This window comes from Salvia miltiorrhiza, chromosome 7, assembly GCF_028751815.1.
Source record: "Salvia miltiorrhiza cultivar Shanhuang (shh) chromosome 7, IMPLAD_Smil_shh, whole genome shotgun sequence".
Lineage (NCBI taxonomy): Eukaryota > Viridiplantae > Streptophyta > Magnoliopsida > Lamiales > Lamiaceae > Salvia > Salvia miltiorrhiza.
In genome coordinates this window covers 28959830-28976079 of record NC_080393.1, presented here as the reverse complement: position 1 = coordinate 28976079, position 16250 = coordinate 28959830, and the positions used below count along the sequence as shown (strand labels likewise).

General features: G+C 48.4%; 1 pseudogene; it reads right to left on the bottom strand.

Annotated features, from left to right (window-relative positions):
• Positions 1-3376, bottom strand: part of LOC130994050 (ureide permease 1-like) — a 4956-nt pseudogene extending 1580 nt beyond the window's left edge.
• Between the last annotated feature and the right edge of the window lie 12874 nt (positions 3377-16250).

Sequence of the window (16250 nt, the reverse complement as noted above, 5' to 3'; positions counted from 1 at the left end):
GGGTTTTACCTGGGCTCTCCGGCGACGGTGGCGGCTCCTGGCCGTCTGTCCACCGGCGAAGGGGAGGACGACGTGGCGGCGCGGCTTTCGCCGTGTCTGCGTGCGTGTGTGTGTGAGTCAGTGAGAAGAGTGAGACCGAGGGAGGAGAAGAGAGGGGGGAAGAGTTCAGGGAGAGAGAAGGAGAGGCCGCGCCGCTCGTCGGCGGCGACAGCGTCGTTGAACGGCAGCGGCGGCGGCAGAAAACGATAGAGAGCAGAGAGAGAGTCGGGAGAGAGAGAGGTCCGAGAGAGAGAGTGAGAAAGAAGAGAGGGAGGCGCAGCTTGTGTGTGTGTTGGGAGGTGTAATTGTGTGTGTATATTTAGGTTAGGAATTGGGCCGGGTTTGGGCCGATTTTTTTTAATGTTGGGCTCCCTCTTGGGCCGATTTAATTAAATTGTTTGGGCCGATTTAATTAAATTGTTTGGGCCGATTTTATTAATTGTTTGGGGCGAGACTTGGGCCGATTTTAATAAGGATTTGGGCCTATTTTAATTAAATTGTTTGGGCCTTATTCAAAGAAAAACATGATAGACTTAATTTATCTAATTAATTTGGGCTTATATCTATTTAAATTATTTGAGCTCTTAATTATTAATTTAAATTGAGCTTGATTAATTTAATTATGGTGTTTAATGAAACCAACACCTAAAACTACACGATGAAACAGTAAACTATACCTATTGGAACTGATCGGAAAGAGCGAAGTAGAATGATCGGAAACTTAATACGAGAGAGAAAAATGACTGTTGTATTAAAAATATGAGATAGCGTAAGTAATAATACACGAGCTCGGACCCTATTTATAGATTTACAAGCGGAGGGGTAAAATAGTAAAAACATCTTCGGTGCATGCGTCCTGCGTGGTGGAAGGGTACGTTGGTAATTTCGATAATACGTGGGAGACCTTCCCGCGCGTTTATTGGCTCCTCTGATGGAAATGTCTTCTCTGGCGAAGGCGTCTTCTCTGGTAATATTGACATCTCTGGCATGAGGGACTCCTCTGGTAAACACGTCCTCTCTGGCAAGGGCGTCTCCTCTGGCGGTAGTGACTTCTCTGATGGAGTTGACTTTTCTGATGACGATGACCTCCCTGACGATGATGACCTTTCCGGCGCAGATGATTTCTCTGGAGGAGAGGGCTTCCTCTGTCAAGAATGACTTCTCTGGTGCAGATGACTCCTCTGGCTAGAGTCATTCCTCTGATGGATGAAATCCTTCTGGTATAAATGGTTCTTCTGACCCATACGGCTCCTCTGATGAGAGTGGTTCCTCTGATTTGTACTCTCTCCCTACTCTGCATATATTGCTCCTCACCAACCACTCCCCCCTCTAGTCTGGTTGAACCGGGTATTCTTCGTGTTCAACCAGTGGTGTGCTATCAGCATCAAAGCTTTGTTATTTTCCTTGGCCCCTGTAAATCATAAAGACATAAGCATTTTGAAATTATGAGAGAATAAAAAGAAGCCCTGTAAATTGTTCTCTGGCGTTTTTGTTACTCCCACCCCCTGGTCTGGCTAGTTCACTCTGGAGAGATGCAACTAGTCAGAGGACTCGCCCGCGTGGATGATGTCATCCGCATTAAATGTCTGCCCAATCTACAGTATTTTCCCCGTACCCGAGGTTACTTTTTAACCTTTGCGTCCTTTCGCCTTTCCGTATAAATTCCCATCCGTTGATTTCTTCCGTATGCCACGTGCCGTTCATCCCGCGTGTTGGTGGTTACCCGCGTACAATCTTACTTAGCCGATTCGAACTCCTCTTTTTTCACTATTCTTCTTCTCCAAGTCTTCCGAGCGAATTTTCTGCATTTTCCGGCGATTTCCTCACTGTTCCGGCATTCTCCCACGACCCTTCCGCTCCAGGTTTTACCGTCCATCTTTTTCCGGTCTAGGTAACTCGTGTATCCTTTTCACTGCAATTTTGTATTTAATCGTAGTGTAGTGGTATAACTGTTGGTGCTCTGATTGAGCGTGCTAGAAACCCTAGGGTTGGCATCTCCCATCATGGCCTGCACCTCCGCCCCTCAACCCTCTCGCTCGCCCTCTCCTTCTGCCCAAGACCCTTCATCTTCCTCCCCATCGCGGCAAGATCCTGAAAATCTTCCTTCCCCCTCTACTTCTGACGAATCTCAAACTGCACCCCCTCCTTCTCCTCCTAGGAAAAAAGGGAAAAAGCCCCGCCTACCCCCCAAACGTATTCCTCCATCCCGCCTTAGTGTCGCGGAGGTGGAAAAATTGAAAAGCAAATGTAGGCGTCCTGATGGTTTAAAATTCGAGGCCTTTTGTAAGGATTCAACGCCTCCTGAAAGCCTTCGTCATCCCAAGGTGATAGTTGTTTGGAAAGCTCAAATAGATGCTGGTTTGAGACTCCCTCCTCCTATTCTGCTGGTTGATGTTTGTAACTATTTTCACATCCCCTTTTTTCAAGTCGCTCCTTCTGCCATTCGAAGATTATATGCCTTTCATGTTTTGTGCCGAGCTCACGGTGTTGGAGACACCGCCAAATTGTTCTGTCAGACCCAGACTCTCCGCATGCAGGGCAATCCCCTGTATAGCTTTGCTGCTCACCCGAAATATCCTACCACCTTCCTTTCCTCTCTGAATTCTTTCGATAAGGGTTTCCTGAAGTATTATTGTTATGTGCGCACCCCTTTCGGCAACTGGCGCGATTATGGTGCTTCGGAGCTGGAATGGCATACAAGTCGCACTACTTATAAACCAGCCTCTTCTGAAGTCCCTTCTACTCGTGACCAGAATATTATAGCTCACCTTAATGCTATGAATAAGGCCCACCCTCTAGACTGTAGGTACCTGGCCGAGAACAACTCCTCTCTGGCATATAATGGTCTGTTTCCCCTGTATCCAGAGAGATCAATAGGTAAAAAATATACATTTAGAAAATACATTAGCTCTTGTTACCCTGCTTTTAATGGTGTAAAATTTTGGTTTGCAGATATGTCTTGGAGATCGAAATGTGGGGACAATTTGCCTGACACCCCTTCTCTTGCTGGCCGCGGAGCACATGGCTTGGGCGGTTCTGCTTCCGGAACAAGTCCCTCGGAGCAACCTGCTGGGTCCGCACTGATCCCTATTCCCCCTGTAGTTGAGATCCCAGAGAGAAATGTGGAAGCTTCGCGCCCCTTTGATGCGGAGGAAGTTGATGCGGGGGCCCTTGTTCGCAGGGGTAGACACTCCAGCGTTGGTGATGTCACTGGCACCCGTGAAGAAGATATCCAAGTCGCGGATATTACTGATGAGGTTCCTTCACCTGATTCGGCTCCCGATGCCACCCTTGCTGATCTTACAAAGAAGAGGAAGAGGGGTTCCCTGATCTCCATGGGTGAGAAGGAGAAACAGGAAAGCCTGAGAAAGACTGGCAAGTCCTCAGAGCCAGCGAGGAGGTCCGCTGGTGGTGTGAAGATTCTCACTCCTGCTGGGGACAAGGGCAAAGGGCCAGCGAAGAAGTCAGCTGGTGGTTCCAAGGCTCTCCCCTCTGCCGGTGGAAAGGGTAAGGGCAAAGCTGTGGTGCCCTCGGCTGACGAACCAGAGGATCTTGTTCCTGGGCCGATTTCGAGTCTGTCGGGGCAGAAATTAATTGATGCTTTGATAGCTCGTGTCCATTCTCAGGATCAGGAAAAGATGGAGGCGCTGACGCGCGGGGCTTTGGCTACTAAGTTGTGCCAGCTGGCTCTTCAGGTATCCTGCCCCTTGTATTTTTGTCATAGAAAATTTAAGTTACTAACCTTTTGATTGCTCTGTCATTACCCCTTTTGTTTTCCTTGCAGATGGAATCCGGGATCTGGGGAGCTGTCAAGTGTATTCATGATTATGATGTGTCTGAAAAAGAGAGAGAGAAAGAGCAAGCGGACGTCGCTAAACGCGATGATGATGTTGCTGGAGTTGTGGAGCGCCTAAGCAAGGCTGAAGCGGAGGTTAATGAGTTGAAAGCTAAATTAGCTCAGATGGAAGTGGAGAAGGCGTCCTTGGCCTCCGAATTGTCGAGAACCACAAAAGAGAGCCATGAATGCCTGGCCAAGTTTAAAGCTGATTATGAAAGAGACTACGAAGAAGCCAGGCGGGGCTGGAAGAGGATACTTGTGGAAGCTCAGAACCGTGCGTACGTCCTGGGGGCTCGAGATCAACGCCTGGAGTACTTCTTGTCTCCGCGAGGCCAACACTTCCTGGGGGTGATGCTGGAAGGCACTCTGGAGTCTTTCAAAAAGACTCCCGAATACTTGGCAGATTTCGGACCTCTTTTCGCTTATGTGATAGAGCAAACAGCTTCCAAAGCATTGGAGATGGCGGGGGCCACCCCAAAACAACTTGCCACTTTGAATTTCAGAGCCCTGATGGATAACCTCCAAGACGAGGAGATAAACAAACGGATGGGCATCCCTGAACACTCTCCAGAGAAGCCAGAGTGGTGGTATCCAGTGCTAGAGAAGGCCATTCCCTACTTTTCTCTTGGGATTGGATCTGACTCGCTGCCCTCTGCTCCCACATATGCGCCTGCGTTCTCTGCTTCCCTAATGAACTTTGTGAACCGGCTATGGGATCCCTCTGGCGAGAGCACCCGAACATTCTCTCAGTTCGGCCTAGAGCCCCCTCTGCCCTCTGATTTAGCGGCTTCTGCCTTCACCGACTCTGCCTCTTCCTCTGCTGCGGTGGAACAGCTGTTCGACCTGTACCAAGATGAGGATCTGTATGTGCAGGAAGTTGCCAAGTTGTTGGGTTTGGGAGTGCGTCTTCCCCAACCGGTGGAGACTGGCCCGTTGCCCGTGTTCACTGAGAAGACCGTTTCTGGCCATGCTTCTGCAAGTGGTGCTCCTTCCCTAATTCCATCTGCTTCTGCTCCTGTCTCCTCTGCTGTTGCCCCAGCTGTCTCTGTCCCTCCCTCTTGATGCTCCTTACCTCTTTCCTGTCTTTATCAAAAGAAATTTTTGTAACTCTTTGATTCGTATAAGCTGAATATTTACCCTCAAATTTTGATGTGTAGCTATGCCCTCCGGGCACGTTTTAATGAGATTTCCTTCCCTTCCTTGCTTCTTTTATCCTTATTGCCTGTATTGTTTTCGTTGCTTGTTGATGACTCTTCTGGCGAAGATTCTGACGATTCCTCTGGCGAGGATTTTGACAACTCCTCTGGCGAGGATTCTGATGATTCCTCTGGCGAGGATTCTGATGACTCTTCTGTCGAGGATTCTGATGACTCTTCTGTCGAGGATTCTGATGACTCCTCTGGCGAGGATTCTGATGACTCCTCTGACGAGGATTCTGATGACTCCTCTGGCGAGGATTCTGATGGCTCCTCTGACGAGGATTCTGATGGCTCCTCTGGCGAGGATTGTGATGACTCCTCTGGCGAGGATTGAGATGACTCCTCTGGCGAGGATTCTGATGACTCCTCTGACGAGGATTCTGATGGCTCCTCTGGCGAGGATTGTGATGACTCCTCTGGCGAGGATTGAGATGACTCCTCTGGCGAGGGTTGAGATGACTCCTCTGGCGAGGATTTGGCTAACTCTTCTAGGAAGGATTTCACCGCCTCCTCTGCCGAGGATTTGGTTGATTCATCTGGAAAGGATTTCATCGCCTCCTCTGACGAGGATTTGGTTGATTTCTTTGCTGGCGCTTTCGTGCTTCCCATCCACGCTGCTTCCCATCCATGCTTGAGCACTCTGCGCGGAGCATGGAAGACCCGGAGGGTGCGACCAACTTTCGCGGCTTACGATTTAAATAGTAACCCTCTGCGTGGAGCATGGAAGGCCCGGGTGGCACGACCAACTTTCACGGCTTACGATTAAATAGTAACCCTCTGCGTGGAGCATGGAAGGCCCGGGTGGCACGACCAACTTTCACGGCTTACGATTAAATAGTAACCCTCTGCGTGGAGCATGGAAGGCCCGGGTGGCACGACCAACTTTCACGGCTTACGATTAAATAGTAACCCTCTGCGTGGAGCATGGAAGGCCCGGGTGGCACGACCAACTTTCACGGCTTACGATTAAATGAACACCCTGCACGAGGCTTGGTAGACCCGGGGGGTGCACACCACCTCTCGTGACTTACGGTTAAGGACAACCTCTGCGCGGAGCATGGAGGACCCGGGGGGTGTAACCAACTTTCGCGGCTTATGATTATGTGCCGCCTCTGCGCGGAGCATGGAAGGCCCGGATGGCGCGACCAACTTTCGCGGCTTACGATTGAATAGTAACCCCCTGCACGGAGCATGGAAGACCCGGGGGGTGCGACCAACTTTCGTGGCTTACGGTTAAAGGTCCACCCTGCACGGAGCCTGGAATACCCGGGGGGTGCAACCAGCTTTCATGGCTTACGGTTAAGTGGACACCCTGCACGAGGCTTGGCAGACCCGGGGGGTGCACACCACCTCTCGTGACTTACGGTTAAGGACAACCTCTGCGCGGAGCATGGAGGACCCGGGGGGTGTAACCAACTTTCGCGGCTTACGATTATGTGCCACCTCTGCGCGGAGCATGGAAGGCCCGGTTGGCACGACCAACTTTCGCGGCTTACGATTGAAAGAACACCCTGCACGGAGCATGGAGGACCCGGGGGGTGCCACCAACTTTCGTGGCTTACGGTTAAAGCAACCTCTGCGCGGAGCATGGAAAACCCGGGGGGTGCAACCAACTTTCGCGGCTTACGATTAAGTGCTATCTCTGCGCGGAGCATGGAAGGCCCGACTGGCGCAACCAACTTTCGCGGCTTACGATTGTCAGCAACCTCTGCGCGGAGCATGGAGGGCCCGAGTGGCACAACCAACTTTCGCGGCTTACGATTGTCAGCAACCTCTCTGTTCTGGTTGAGCGTGACCCTTCTGCTCCAGTGGAGCGTAATTCCTCTGATTTGCCCTAGTCTTGCTGAGAAGCGCTTTTTTTTTTTTTGAATTTAAAAATTGGGACCTACGGGTATACACCCTACTCCCCCCTCTGGTGACATGTGCAATACTCTGTTATGAACATGTTGGCCCAGTTATTTCTTACACCCTTCTCCGGCCCATAAGCTCGCGTAGGCCCATTATTTCTTAGCCCATTTTCTAAGCCCAGTATCGCCTCTATATATATCCTCTTCCGATCCTTCCAACCCTGAATTCTGTTGATGTTTTGCCTCCCTAGATCAGTTGTAAGGCACTCAGGTAAGGGAATTTCCCCTCTAAACACTCACATCCCTGAGGTCTCCGCCTTTTCCCCTGTGCTTCTGGTGTAGATCTCTAACTTCGTGGTTGTAACGAGTGGAGTTCCCTTGCTTGAGTGTTTTATAACCAGGCTTCCCAGATCTAGACGTTGACTTCCCTGATTTGAGCGTTGATTCCTCAGATCTGAGCGTTGGTTCCTCAGATCTGACCCTTGGTTTGTTCCTCTTCTGTATTTCTTTTTTGTAGCATTTTGACTTGCTATTTTCCTTGATATTCTGCAGACACAAAGTGAAGTTGAAGTAGATCTGAGAGGTGTGCGTATCCTAGCCACGAAGAAGAACTCAGAGTGTTGGATCATGGAAGAAAAGACGTCCATCCCTGATGCTTGCTTTCCCTTGGACCTGCTAAGAAGCAGTTTTTGTATTTGTTTCTCCCTTGTCCTGCTAAGAAGCAGTTTGCATTTTGAATTTAAAAATTGAGGATTATGGGTATACACCCTACTCCCCCCTCTGGTGACATGTGCAGTGCTCTGCACGAACATGTTAGGTAGCATATGTAATGTAAGAAAACAAAAATTGAAATAAACAAACACAACACCAGGGAATTCCCTAGAACCACATATCTGTTTTATTGATATTATGGCCCCGGACCTCGTTAAAACCCCTGTGGGGAAAAAGAGTATCCGGTCTACAAAGCGGTCATTCCTGCTAAGAAGCAGTTATACATAGAACTTTTTAAGTGTGTTTATATTCCATGGCCTAGGGAGAGTTCTGCCGTCTGAATCCGACAGTATGTATGCACCGCCTCCCAAGACCTCTGTGATGATGTATGGTCCTTCCCAATTGGCTTCGAACTTGCCCACCGCCTTCAACGCATCAGCTCGTTTGAGAACCAAATCACCCTTGGCCAATTTCCTCACTCTGACTCTCTTGTCATATCCTGCTTTGATAATGCCTTTGTATTTGGCCGCTCTGACCCGGGCTTCCTCCCTCTGTGCCTCCACCAAGTCCAGCTCTGCTCGGCGGAGCTCCTCATTGTGCTCAGTGTCATACGTGGTGATCCGGTATGATTCTAGTCGTGCCTCTGCTGGTATCACCGCATTGGATCCATACACCAGTGTGAATGGTGCCTCCCCTGTCGCCGTTTTTGGACTAGTTCGGTAAGCCCAGAGAACGGTATCCAGCTCCTCCACCCACTTCCCTCTGCTCTGATTTAGCCTCTTCTTGATACCCTCACATATGGTCCTATTAGCCAATTCCACTTGTCCATTTGCCTGTGGATGAGCCACCGAGACAAACCGCTGTGTGATATCCATTCGGTCGCAGAAATCCGCGATCCTTTGCCCCGTGAACTGAGTCCCGTTATCAGACACGATAATGCGTGGCACTCCGAATCTGCAACAGATATTCCTCCAGATAAAACGTTCCACTGTAACTTCATCGATCTTGTTCACGGCCTCAGCTTCGACCCATTTGGAAAAATAGTCCACTGCCACAATGAGAAAGCATTTCCCTCCAGGTGCTGTAGGTAGCTTCCCGACTATATCAATGCCCCATTTATTGAACGGACAAGCAGCGTACATTACACCCATGGGCTCCCCTGGTATGTTGATTTTCCCGGCATGCCGCTGGCAAGCTTCGCACTTGCGGACAAACTCTCTGGCTTCCTGGTTGATGTGAGGCCAATAAAAACCTGCCCGAATTATCTTGCGTACAAGGTCTCGAAATCCGGTATGCCCGCCGCAGCAACCTGCATGAATCTCTTTCAGAGCAAAGTTAGCTTCCTCTGGCGATAAACATTTTAGCAGAGGTTGAGTAAAAGATCTTTTGAAAAGTTGATCGTTGATTAGGCAGTAATTTTCATAGCGAGCCCTCTGGTTGGACTCTCTGCTTAGGCGTTCCCCTGTCTTCAGAAAGTGTATAATCGGAGCCCGCCAATCATCTCTGATCTCTACCGAGAATACCTACGAAGTTTCCATCTCTCTGGTGTCACAAAGTAAAATGATCTCGTCGCTCCAAGTTTGCTCAACTGCGCTAGCCATGCGCGCCAGTAGGTCGGCCTTCGTGTTTTCTTCCCGAGAAATCTGTTCGAGCTTGAACTCCATGAATTTTTCTTTTATTTCGCTAATTTTGGTATGGTACGCCTTCATCCTCTGATCCTTGACACTGTAACCTCCCGAAAACTGTTGTGCAACCAGCTGGGAGTCTGTCTTTATAATAACGCACTCAGCTTTAAGCTCTGATAGGATATGAGCTCCTCTGACCACGGCCTCATACTCCGCCTCATTGTTAGATAACCGACAGGTGAATTTGATGGCGAACTGGTATGTCCCATAACCTGGCGAAGTAATATAAACCCCGATTCCGCACCCCTCTTTTGTCACTGACCCATCCACATAAGCCACCCAGAACTCTGGTATGGGACGCCGAGTTGTTTCTTGTATGAAGTCTGCCAATGCCTGCGCCTTGATCGCCGTTCGTGGCTCGTACTCTACATCGTATTCCCCTAGTTCCACAGCCCATTTGACCATTCTTCCCGACAAATCCGCGCGCCCCAAAACTTGTTTAAAAGGTAGAGACGTGCGTACCACCACTCGATGTGAAAGGAAATAAGGCCTCAGCTTTCTTGCCGTGATCATGACCGCCAGAGCCGCCTTCTCGATCTCTGTGTAGTTGAGCTCAGGGCCCTGTATAATTCTGCTGACAAAATAGATAGGTCTCTGATGACTTCCTTCCTCTCTGATTAGCACAGAGCTGATTGACTCCTCCCCCATAGCTATGTATAAATACAACGTTTCTCCCGGGACCGGCTTGGTCAGGGTTGGGAGTTTCGCTAGGTATACTTTAAGATCCTCAAATGCTGCGCGGCATTCCTCTGTCCACAAAAACTTGGCTCCCTTCCTCAACACTCTGAAAAACGGCATGCTCCGTTCTGCCGATCTCGATATAAACCTGCTTAGGGCAGTGATACGCCCGTTCAGAGTCTGCACCTCCTTGATTCCTCTAGGCGGTGTCATTTCCAAAATAGCTTTGACCTTGTCGGCGTTGACCTCAATCCCTGCTGGCGTGACTTTATACCCCAAGAATTTCCCTGTTGTGACCCCAAAAGTGCACTTGGCTGGGTTCAACATAAGTCTGTGATCTCTGACTACCGTGAAGATTTCTTCCAGATCCGCCACATGGTCCTCTGCCCTGTTACTCCGTACGAGCATATCGTCTACGTATACTGAAATATTCTTAGCAAGCTGTTCTTTGAAAATTTTCTCCATCATCCGCTGATATGTGGCTCCTGCATTCTTCAGACCGAACGGCATACTCTTCCACCCATATACGCCACAACAGACGGCAAAGGCCGTTTTGGCGATGTCTCCCCTGTTCATCTTTACCTGATGATACCCTTGGTATGCATCCATCATGGACAATAAGGCACATCCTGAAGTGGAGTCCACCAATTGGTCAATCCTCGGCAGAGGATAGTGGTCCTTCAGACAAGCAGCGTTTAAATCTCGGAAGTCCACACACATCCTCCAGGTGTTCGTTTTCTTGGGTACCATCACTGCGTTTGAGATCCACTCTGGGTATTGTACTTCTACAATATGCCCAGCTTTCAATAATTCATAGACCTGCTCTCTGATGGCAGCGTCCTTTTCAGCCCCAAAATTCCTTGTCCGTTGTTTTACCGGCTTGACCTTAGGGTCCACGTTGAGGCAATGCTCCGCCAACCCTCTATCGATTCCCTTCAAATCTGAGGTACTAAAAGCGAACACATCCGCATTTCGTCGAAGACAACCAATGAGCTCTTCTCTGACTTGATCACTCATGGCCGATCCAATCTTAGTCTGGAAACCCTCTTTCCCTGGAAATAACTCTATCATATTGCAAACATCGCTAGTGGACACCAGCGCGGTTTTCTCTGTGGAGTTTCTGTCTTTTAATAAATCTGCCAACTCTTGGCGTTCTTCTGCTGGGGCATGCACCTCGCCCACTTTCCCCCTCTTCCGGGCGTTCGACCCCTCTGTCCATCTTTCCCTTTTCTGCCCCGCTGACTGTGTGAGCATTTGCACGTGGCATGCTTTTGATGTCGTCTGATCGCCACACACTTCTCCCACTCTTCCACCCTCGATTGGAAACTTCATTTTTAGGTGAAACAAAGAGATAACCGCCTTGAACGCCGTCAAGGCGGGCCGGCCGAGTATGACATTGTACGAGGGTTTGGGCATATCCACCACTAAGAAACGTACCATCCTTGTTTTGTTGCCCGCCACTGTACTGCCAAGGATCAACGGCAGCTCTACATACCCTAGGGGCATGACCATCTCTCCTCCAAACCCAAACAGAGGAGCATTTGTCGGCTCAACATGAGCGTTAATTCCCATATTTTGGAGACATTCCTTGTACAAGATGTTTACAGCGCTGCCCGAATCCACGAAAATACGGTGAATAATGCAGCCGGCGATGTCTGCCGTGATGACCAGCGCATCATCATGTGGATACATTAATGTGCGTATATCCTCTGCTCCAAAAGTGATTGCCGGCTCCTCTGCCGCACTGGTGACTTCCATGACCCGTTTAGGATAATACCCTGCTTTGACTGCTCTGACGACTTGCTTTTTAGCCCTATTTGATGTGGGCATCCCGTTTTCCCTGCAAATCATGTGAACTTCCCTTCTATATGGGGGGGGAGGAAGATTTTGTCTGTCTGCCCCTTCTCTGCGATTATCCTGGTTATCATCGAGCCTGCGATCTCTGTTGTTGTTCCCCTGCTCTCGTCGCTGATCCCGGTTATTTCTTTGATCCCTCTGATCTCGCTGATCTCTTTGATCCCGCTGATCCCTCTGATCAGTCCTCCTCTGACCTTCATTTCCCCTGTCAATGAAGTGGTCGAGACATCCCTGGCGCACCAATAACTCCAATTGGTGCTTAAGGTGTCCACAATATTTAGTATAATGCCCGAAGGCATTGTGATATTCACACAACTTATTGTTAGGCCCTTCCTGCGGCGGCCCAGTCCGGTAGGTCCCCGGTGCCCTAAAGAACGGCTGATCCTTTATCAGATGAAAAATTTCTTCTTGTGGTTTAATCAAGGGCGTGTATTCGGCGAACCGCGTAACCTCATTCACAGTGCGCTGTTGCTGGGGCGGCATTCCTCCCTGGGGTGGGAGTACTCTCGGAGGTAACCCTCTGAACGGGGCCCTATCTTGCTGTCTTTGTCGTTCGGGTGCTTCCTCAGCTTTCTTGACTCTGTGTTTCTCATTTTCCACCTTCCTCGCCATTTTGGCGTCCTCCAACTGTAGATACCCCGGCAGCCTTGCCATGATGTCATCAAAATCCCTTGCTGATCGAATTTGTAATTCGTCAAAAAAGATCCCTGGCCTGAGTCCTCTGACATAGGCGCAGTTTTTAATTTGCGATTCTGCCTCTGGCACCTCCAGAGCGGCAAGGTTAAACCTTGCTGTGTACTCCCGAAGCGTTTCTCCCTGCTCCTGCTTAATATCCATCAGCGAAAGGGCTGATTTTCCTACCCTCCGTGAACTCGCGAACTGACGCAAAAAACGAGTCTGTAATTCTTCGAAAGAGTGAATGGAATTTGGGGGCAGCGTCCCAAACCATAACTGGGCTGGTCCAGTAAGGGTAGTGGAGAAGATCCGGCACTTGATGCCCTCCGTGTACATGTGCAACGTAACCAAACCTTCAAACCGATTGAGGTGTACCTCCGGATCGGTAGTGCCATCGTAATCCAGTGAGATGGGCTTGTAGCTTCTAGGTAAGGCATCTGCCAAAATATCGTCCGAGAAAGGACTGCGGTTGTGGATCGGGTGGAACCTCGATGTCTTAGCTCTCTTGTCCCCCTTATGCCTCCCCTGTTCCCTTCTGTCCCTGGGTACTTCATGAGCGTGGCGCTTGTGGACTCTATATTCATGTTTGCCAGAGGAATACTCCGGCTCTCTTTCCTCTGACCTCTCTGTGTAGCGTGATTTTTCCGATCGATGGGACTTTTCCACCCGGTGCGATTTTCCTGACCTTTGTTCCCTGTCCTCCCTTCGGGATTTCTCCCTCACTGACTCCTCCAGATCCTGGAGTTGATGTTTCAGCTGAGACACTTGGTTTTTTAGCCGAGCTTTCTCCCTCGGTCTCTCTTCTTCGAACACCAAGGAGACGGACTGACTATCAGACTCGTCAACCCTCTCCTTTCTCACAACACTGTTGAGTCTGACCCGACTCCCCTCTGGTCTTCTTTCCACTTCCCTGTCAGCCGGGTCCCCTTGCACTTCCAGAGGCATCGCAGCTTGTTTGTTGATTGCTAAAGTGTTTACCTCCTGAGCAGCGGGAGGTGGGGCCTCAGCGCCCTGCAGAGTAGCCGTTCCTCCCAGTGGAGCTACAGTGGGAACAGCGGACAACATGGGAGTTCCTAGTGCCTGACGCACAGCGGAGTAGTGAAGCAGCGCCATCATCTGTTCCATCGATCCAAACGTGATTTGTCCCGCTCCAGACGCGGGAGTTAAGCATGGCATGTCAGATCCTGGAGTCACCAGAGCAGATCTCTGGAGGCTTGCATTCAACCCAGTCAACGGAGTGGCGGGGATAGCCTGAAACCCTGGTGGGGCAGTGAAGGTAGTATTGCCCTGGAGGCCCGGGAACAATGAAGGTGGCATCTCAGTGGTGAGAGCAGCGGAGTCGAACTCCCTTTCTAGGTTGCGGTGTGCATCTGATGATCCCATGGTACCTACACATAAACAAAGTGAGAAACCATTCTAACGACGAAAGAATAAACCCCTTATTACCGATTGGAGTCCCAATGTAAGAAATCCAATAAGAAATCCCGGTTTCCGGTGCAGAGACCGTTAAAAAATTCCCTTCCAAGTAATTCTACACTCGGGGAAATAAACCCAGAGTATAGATTGAGAAAACAGAGCCCTCAATAAAACTTCCACAGACGCAAAATACCCAGGGATAAATACAAGCAGAGCTACCACCAGAAGATATGTTAGCACGATTGCATTAAACATAATAAGAAAAGGAATTATGTAAGAGACGAAGCTAATAATTTCGAAGATTAGTCAAGGAAAACATGGAGAAGCATGAATAATCGTTTCCCATAAGTGAAGATCATTCATAAAACAACAATATGGATCTCACCATAATTAAGACAAAGTATCTAATCATCATATTATTGAGGTAAAACTCTTGTGTCAACGACAATAAACACTCTCGACATCGACGATTAACCACAAAAACCCATAAATCCACAACAAAGAACTCCAATACATCAGGATCAAAGCATAACCTCCCAATTCAATCACCGAAATCGAAGATTAACCACGAAAATCATGGAAAACGCCCATAAACCCCCTCCCTTAAACGAACAGCATCTATAAACCCCCAGCACAAAGCCAACATAACAAAAACAGGGCAGCAACCCCGATCCAACGGTATAGGACGAAGATTTGTTATTCAGGCAAATGAAGTAACGGTAATTATCAACCTTAAACGAAGAAGACCCACAGATTTAACAGCATGAACCCAAACACAGCAGAAGTAAAGTACTAATCGACGTATTATCGATGCAGACCCATGGATTAACAGTAATAGCCACACGCTTGACTGAAAACAGTACAGCATTCGGTAAATCCCTAGTATAATTCTAAGATTATCGGAGGAAACACGTAAATCGCCCACAATTATCACATTGACACGTAAAACACCCATGCACAAGTGGCATATACTCAAGATATCGAAGATCCATAAGAAAACGACGAACATAATTGGAACAGAGCACCAAATTATAATTTCTTCATGCAAAACACTGGATCGGTGAAGAAAACGTCAATTCTACGAGAGAACCCCTTATTTACGGACAACTAGTCCGGATCAACGGTAAATAAACGTAAATTTCCCCCGATTCATGTTTCATACCCGTCGCCACCTTTCCTCATGCACTCAAAACATAAATCAGCGCAGATTAAAGAAAATTAATGACATATTGACCCGGAAAACACAATTTAAACAATCAAAAACAACCAGTTGTCCCGATTATCGGACCCATCGGTGCCGACGCCCACAAATCCGATTGGATTTACAGATCTGCGTACGCCGGCGACCGCAACCTCACGTCTTAATTCAGTAGCTTTCCCACAGACGGCGCCAGTTGGTGTTTAATGAAACCAACACCTAAAACTACACGATGAAACAGTAAACTATACCTATTGGAACTGATCGGAAAGAGCGAAGTAGAATGATCGGAAACTTAATACGAGAGAGAAAAATGACTGTTGTATTAAAAATATGAGATAGCGTAAGTAATAATACACGAGCTCGGACCCTATTTATAGATTTACAAGCGGAGGGGTAAAATAGTAAAAACATCTTCGGTGCATGCGTCCTGCGTGGTGGAAGGGTACGTTGGTAATTTCGATAATACGTGGGAGACCTTCCCGCGCGTTTATTGGCTCCTCTGATGGAAATGTCTTCTCTGGCGAAGGCGTCTTCTCTGGTAATATTGACATCTCTGGCATGAGGGACTCCTCTGGTAAACACGTCCTCTCTGGCAAGGGCGTCTCCTCTGGCGGTAGTGACTTCTCTGATGGAGTTGACTTTTCTGATGACGATGACCTCCCTGACGATGATGACCTTTCCGGCGCAGATGATTTCTCTGGAGGAGAGGGCTTCCTCTGTCAAGAATGACTTCTCTGGTGCAGATGACTCCTCTGGCTAGAGTCATTCCTCTGATGGATGAAATCCTTCTGGTATAAATGGTTCTTCTGACCCATACGGCTCCTCTGATGAGAGTGGTTCCTCTGATTTGTACTCTCTCCCTACTCTGCATATATTGCTCCTCACCAAATTATATATTGACCTTTAAATTAATTATTTAAATGGAGTTCTTTTATTTCAAGTATTTTTAAATGGATTATAAAATGAAATATTTTGAGTTAAACTCTCATTTAAATTAATTCTTTTCAAATGACTTATTAATATGGATTATTTGAAAATGATTAAATGATTTTAAAAATAAGAAAGCATGATCTATGATGATATAATTTATCTATGTAATATTAT